This window comes from Capsicum annuum, chromosome 1 (genome assembly GCF_002878395.1).
Source record: "Capsicum annuum cultivar UCD-10X-F1 chromosome 1, UCD10Xv1.1, whole genome shotgun sequence".
Classification (NCBI taxonomy): domain Eukaryota; kingdom Viridiplantae; phylum Streptophyta; class Magnoliopsida; order Solanales; family Solanaceae; genus Capsicum; species Capsicum annuum.
In genome coordinates, this window is record NC_061111.1 from 170,500,146 (window position 1) to 170,507,201 (window position 7,056).

General features: G+C 33.4%; 1 pseudogene; it reads left to right on the top strand.

The window, feature by feature from the left end:
- Positions 1-294: 294 nt before the first annotated feature.
- Positions 295-3,461, top strand: LOC107859399 (annotated as a pseudogene).
- The last annotated feature ends 3,595 nt before the right edge of the window (positions 3,462-7,056 follow it).

Sequence of the window (7,056 nt, forward strand, 5' to 3'; positions counted from 1 at the left end):
TTTCTTAATTTATAGACGTGCAAATAATTTTTTAGACACATAACGAAGGAACGTTATCCTTTGGTTCATTATTTAAATTATGAAGAGGGATTATGCAGGAAATTGCATGCCATAGACCTAAATATAGGTGGCTTTAGATATTTGACCCTAAATAAGAATGTCTTTGAAGAATAGCCTTTCTTACTTTTTAATATACTAAAAGTACTATTTTATTCCTCTAATAAGTATCTTCGTTCCTTAAGAATTCCATAACCATCCAAATTCCAAAATGAAAAAAAAAATTAATCATAAAAAATCCTGGGTGGTGGATGAGCATTCAGAGCAGCGGCGAAAATTGTCAGAGTCACCATCACAAACAGCGAATTCCACTCCATTACAATGGAGCATCCAATTTACACCGTCGCATGTAAATTCACCTGTCCGATGTCTGTTTCTTCTATATCATTATCATCGGAAGATTTAAAGTCCAACGTTATCACGGCAATTAACGGCAAAGGTGGAGGAGGATTATCCAATGTGTCGCTGATGCAAAAACTGGTGGCGGAGTTTGATGACTTGTAGATGGCTGATGGAGAGGAGGAAATGAAGGTTAGTGTTGGTGAACCATTACCGAGAGTTGTGTTTGGTGGTGCTCCGTCTCTTCAGGAAGCTACTGAAGCTACTTCTAATCTCAAACACGCTCTCAAAAAGTATGTGATTTACTGTACTATTGTAATTTACAGTACTTTATGTATAGTTTTTGTAGATAATATCTACATTTTATGTATACAATAGTGAATTAATTAAATTCAATTTAGGTTATAAGACTAGTCAGATTATTTCTCGTTAAACAAAATGTGATAAGTGAATGGAGGGAGTAGCATTATATCTAACTTCTGCAATTTAGTTTGTTAGTGCAACTTATACATTAAATATGATAATTTTATATTTGAAATAGTGAAATATAATTCAGTTTAGTTTTGAAGATTAGTTAAATTGATTCTCGTGAAATGAAACATGATAAGTAAAATAGAGTGGAGGGATTAGTATCTGTTGTTATTATTAATTTTAAAGTATTGCTTTTGGTGTGTCTATGTTTTATAATCATAGAAATTAAGTCTTTTGTAAAACTTAATGGTGTTTGAGAGATTACTTAGTTGATTGATTCGATCGCCTAATAAAGTTATAATTTTTAATAAACACGCCTCTCAATTGTTTGCTCAATCAATTTTTGTTCAGTAGAGAAAATGGAACATGTTGCAGCAAACTTTACAATGTTCAATTTAGTTTCAAAGATCAGTTAAATTTACTCTAGTGAAACGGAACTTACTAAGTAAAAGTGAAGATTGATCATTCAGTTGATTGATTTGATTGACAAATAAAGTTACAATTTTAATAAACATGTTTTCTCAATTATCTCCCCAAAAAAATTTTGCTAATTAGCATAATAAGGGATGTGTTGTACTTGCAAACTTGCAATGTTCAATTTGATGTTGCCTCATTTTAATGTAACTTGGATTAGCCTAATATGAACTAAACTTTTGAAAAGAATCTACCTCTTAAAACTCACAGCAAATAAGCACCGTGGGAGTTCATATATATTAATCATAAGAAGTTGAGGTATTTTTTCTGTTAAGGGCTATTGGATTAATTCAAAAAAAATGGGTATTTTCAACTTATTGGGTCATAAAATATCATTCTCATTAGTATTATAGTTGGGTGACATTGTCAGAGTTCAAATGCGTTTTTTATGTGACAGTGTCAGTGAAGATAGAAACTTAAGTTTTGGAATTGCAATAGATGAAGGAGATAATGAAAATGTTCTTGTATATTTGGTTATTATTTTGTTCTTAATATAGGAATGTTTAGTCTTTTCATAATACTTTCATCAACATTTAACCTTTATCCCCCAGAAGGCTTACGTCTGGGATTCGAAAGGCTATTGGATGTTAGTTGCGGTATATACTTCTCAATGTTTCTCTATGTACAGATGTTTATCTGTTCTAATAGATGATGTGAACGACTACTCACATAGTGTCAATTCTAAACTCTTCTTAAATTTATAAGGTATATTTGTCTGGATCTGCTAATAAAGATGGTGGATCTTGTGTATCCGGCTCGAGCTCATCACCCTACTCCAAAGCTTGTGTTGTCAGCGAGACTGTAGTCACAAAGTTTGCACCGAAACATGCTATGCAGGCATTTAGGTTTCTAAATGAAAGTCCTGCCGCTCATGTTTTCTTCTGTCATTTATGTTTACATGTTCTCTTAGTTTTCATATTCTATCTAGTGTTGTATGTTCATGTATTTGAAACTGGATATAGCTATTTTTTTTCTTTTAATCCTTTAGTATAAACCCTTACTAGGGGTGAGGAACGGATATGAATATGTTTAATTTGAACAAGTGAGAAGATCCAGTTAACAAAAACTGAACTAAATATTGTAGTTGTAACATAAAAAGGGGAACTACTGTATAATAACCTATCCCCTAATCTATTTGTGGCATCTCCTCAAACAAAGACTATTTTTTTTAGAATTGCGAGTGACTGTGAGAATTTAGAACTCTTCTTCCTTGTGATTTTGCAGCGTGGTTTGCCTCATTTCATTTTTCTTTAGGTACCGCTTTCCATATGTTGACATATTTAGAGGAGATATATCTGAGTTGAGTCCGATACTGATCTGTAACATAGTTAGATTTTGTAAGAAGCAGCAGCATTTCAATATCAAGATAATCTTTGTAGTGTCAAGTGTATAGTCCATTGTTATATCCAATTCTATTATTTGGCGGATGGAAGGTGTCATTAGCTTTCTTCATTCATATTTTAGCTTGAGGCATGAGCATTAAGGAGCTTAGATGGATTACGCGTTGTAGATCTAAAATTCCTTTGAAGTAATTTTTTATCCATTTTCTTGGATTTAATGATGTTGCATCCCAGTGGACACTCCTAATAACTTGATGAGCTCTTAGGAGTGTGGTTTTTGTAGTGTTTAGGGGTTACGAGTGTGCCAGGTTTGCTAATGTTGATTCCATTTTTCCCCCTCCCAGAGCGTTGTTGCTTCAATTGCTTGTGACCCAAATGTGTGAAATGTGGTAATGCAAATCCAGCCCTTCAAGAATTCTTCGACTCACAGAAAACCAGTGAGAAATCTATGTCCTTTATTCTACTCAAATATTTCATAATGGTCAAGCTTCTTACTACAATACTGTTTTAGCAAGTTCATCATTCCCAGACTCGGATTACAAGATAGATGAATCCATTGTTGATGCTGATTCCTTTTCTCAGTCATCCCGAAGGATTTCTTCTTCCAAATCTGAGGCAGAAGAATCTAAATTTGGGAACTCTTTTATAGACTTTTTGCAGAATGTTACACGAACAGTAACACAAACTATGGTTGATATAATGAACAGCTTATCAGATTTCTTCAATAATCTCTTTAGAGGCAACAAGGTTTTTTTTAATGCTGATGGAAGTGCTAATTAGAAGCTATGGAGACAACATTGGAGCATCTTTTATGGGCTTGGCAGTCATGGTTATGATGGTGATTATCTCAAAACGCGGTCAATCATGATGTCTTCATACTTATTGCTATTTGAATTCGTCGAAGTTACGTGACCAAGTGTTACAGTTTCTTCTGGAATAGGTATTAAGGATTTTGTCGAGGGTTTTTGGCCGTGCAAGGCTGTCAATGACTTGTTGAAGAGTTTTGTAAATTAAATAAAGTCATTATAGACAATGCTTATGTCTTAGTTTCTTGGTTTGGTCCTCTAAATGACAACAAAGTTAGATTTGTTACAAACATTATATACGTTGAGTACTTGTTGCAGACACAAAATCCTCTGATTTGTCAACTCTCTTCGTCATTGGCATCATGCTAATAAATTTATCCTTTAAGTAAATTAGTTTTGATGGCAGCGATGACAGCTGTAATCTCCATAGTTTTGAAATTTTTCATCATGGTGTTAATTATCTTCTCCTTGGATTAAAGAACATTACATGTGTGTATGTTGTGCGCGCGCACTAAGGTGTACAAGTAATACATCTTCCCAAAAATTTATACTTCCAACACTGGGCTGCTACAATAGTTCAGTTTTATGCCACAAAAAGGTATAGTTTGTTCCTCTAATGCTATATATTTGAACTTTTCCATGGAAGATGTTTCGGTACTGTTGATGTCACATAAGATAAACTTGGGGAGAAGATAACAAACATCAAATGCTTTATTTTCTTTGAATATGTTTTATTCTATTGAACCATTGCATTCAAATGTGTGATGTATTACAAGCTACGAATCTAAGTTACAAAGATCAAATTATATAAGTATTTTATGGCACATATTATACAAACAATGACAGTTGAACCACCTTTGATGTCTAAGTCAAGTCTCTAGGGTAAGTGTTGTAGATCATCTGTCAAATCATTGCAGAATAAGCTAGTGTCAACTCTTGCCCATGAGGCATAACTTGTTCCTTTGGGTCTAAAAATCTTGCTTCTTTGACAAGAATTATAAATTATCTACCAAATCATTACACACTAATCTAGTATCAACGCTTGGCCATGGGACATAACTTATTCGTTTGTTGTATTAAATTTTGCCTCTAGGGCACGAGCTGCGGATCATCTACCAAGTTATTACATGCTAAGTTAGTATCAAATCTTGCCCATAGGGCATAATTTGTTTCTTTGGGGATTAAGTCTTGCCTCTAGGTCAATGTTATAGATCATCTGCCGAATCATTGCAGAGTAAGCTAGTGTAAACTTTTGCCCATGAAGCACAACTTGTTTTGCATCTTGTCTTCAAGGCAAATTTTAAAGTGTATCCCATGAAATTATTCACATCACATCTTTTGGGGGTGTAGTCCTTCCTCGAATCCTGTTAATATGATATATTTTTACTCATCAATATATAAGAAAATTTAACATGCTAAATAATTTTTATAAATAATCAATAAGAAGGTATTGAGTTAAATACTTCACCATAAGTTAAAAATTCATATAAATAAGAAGACATTCATGATTGAAAGTCAAAAGTACTTGTTACTAACTAAAATAGGGATCAAAAAATCCTATTATAACAGCTATTTTGATCCAACTTCTTGGATAAAAAGTAAAACTAATAATGTTTTCTTATTTTTCTTTCTGTATCTTCTTGCATATGGATGAAGGATAGGATTATAGTGATAATTTGATCTATTATGCCTGGTTCTTGTGCACCTCGAACATCTGTAATTGTTTCTTGAATATTCTATTCTGCAAGGATATCTGGATGTTTTTCTTCTCCTAAGCAGAAACTCCTTATCTGAGGGGGTTTGTGATCAGGTCCTTTATGCTATCTGGGACAATCCATGATGTTGTGCTTCAAACTGGTAGGATTTATCCCTAGTATATTTGTAGCCAAGATTGTCTTGAGAACCAATGAGAACAATAGCTAGACTTTCATATGTCTACTCTCTATCGTTGCTATTGCATGGGTGCATGGTATCACTTCTATTTGAAATACCAAGCATTGACAAGTCCTGCTCTTTAGGTCTACAGTATATTCAACCTTTTCTTCTCTTACAACAAATCTTGTTGCATCAATGGGGTCTACCTGTAAATAAAATGATAAATAAATGATAACTTCAAGTGAAACAGCTAGTAAATGAGCAGAATCGGGCATACAGAGCAATCAACCATACAAAGGGGGCAAATCTTGAGGCAACCAAAAAATAGCTACAATCAAGCATATAACATCAAATCACAATATAATATTGAACTAATCAAAAATCTAATAATAAGAGACCAATACTAAGGAGTAAAAATTAAGGTTCTATTTCAAAATGGAAGAGAAGGGCCAATATAGAGGATAGTTAGAGTTTTGGTACTTGGCTTGGTTAGGGAAAGTGCAGAAGAAGGATCTTTCATCCAATGAATGAGCTTTTAAAGTCAAATTCCCTGTATTATATGGAAAAGATAGAACTTTGCTCAGGAACAGCAGCTGATTCAATAGTGATGCTTCCAATATATAAGCGGGAGAATCAACTACAAATAAACTGAGATAAAATAGATATTGCATCTAATCTAGGAGTAGAATCAACTATGATAGTGAAACATCTAGTATATGAGCAGAATCAGCCATACAGAGCAATCAAACATACATAGGGGATGAATCTTGAGGCAACCAAAAAATAGCTACAATCAATCATACAACATCAAATCACAAATGATCACACAGCTATGAGCAGAAGCAACAAAACACATATTTCGCACGTGAATCTCAAGGAAATTAAAAAACTAGAAATAAATCACAAATAAAAGTAAACCAACTATGTATAATCTGCAATCAAAAAATAGTAACAGTATATTTCCCTATTATCAAAATATAATTTCAATTACTGATTTTCAATTTCAATGCGACTTAAATCTTGTCAGTCACATCTACTTCTGCCCAACGTGTGATATCATGAAAGTTTCCTTGCGATTCTATTTTTCTTTCATAAAACCAAATTTGTAACATGTTTTGAATATAATCGATCAGTCCCAGTATTGGTAGTTTCCTGGCATTTCTCAGTATAGCATTCATGGACTCTACGTTGTTAGTCGTAAGCATATTGTACCTTCTGTTGGTATGAAACGAATGAGCCCATCTTTTTGGTTCTTCTTGTTTTAAGTACTCCGCAGAAAATTTATCAACTTTTTTTATTTCATCAATGAAAGTATAATTCAGTTTGTTTGTATGTTGTTGCTGCGTTGTAGAAGAGTGATAGAACCACATCTGAGAAGTATCTTTTTCTTAAATTCTTCTTCATGTGATAGATGCATATCCCGTGCTAACACTCTAGATAGACTTTGCAATTGAATTTGCATTGGCTGGGTGACGATCTAATAGAATAGACAATTATTCACGTACCCCAATTGCATGTCTTAATTGATGAAGAACCAGTTATAAGACTCATTATTTTCTGAGTTTGCAATTACAAAAGCCAAAGGAAATATGTTATTGTTTCCATCCTTTGACACTGCTATCATGAGGACACCACGATATTTTTCCTTCAAAAATATTGTATCTACCATTATTACCGATCTACAGTTGTTCCAT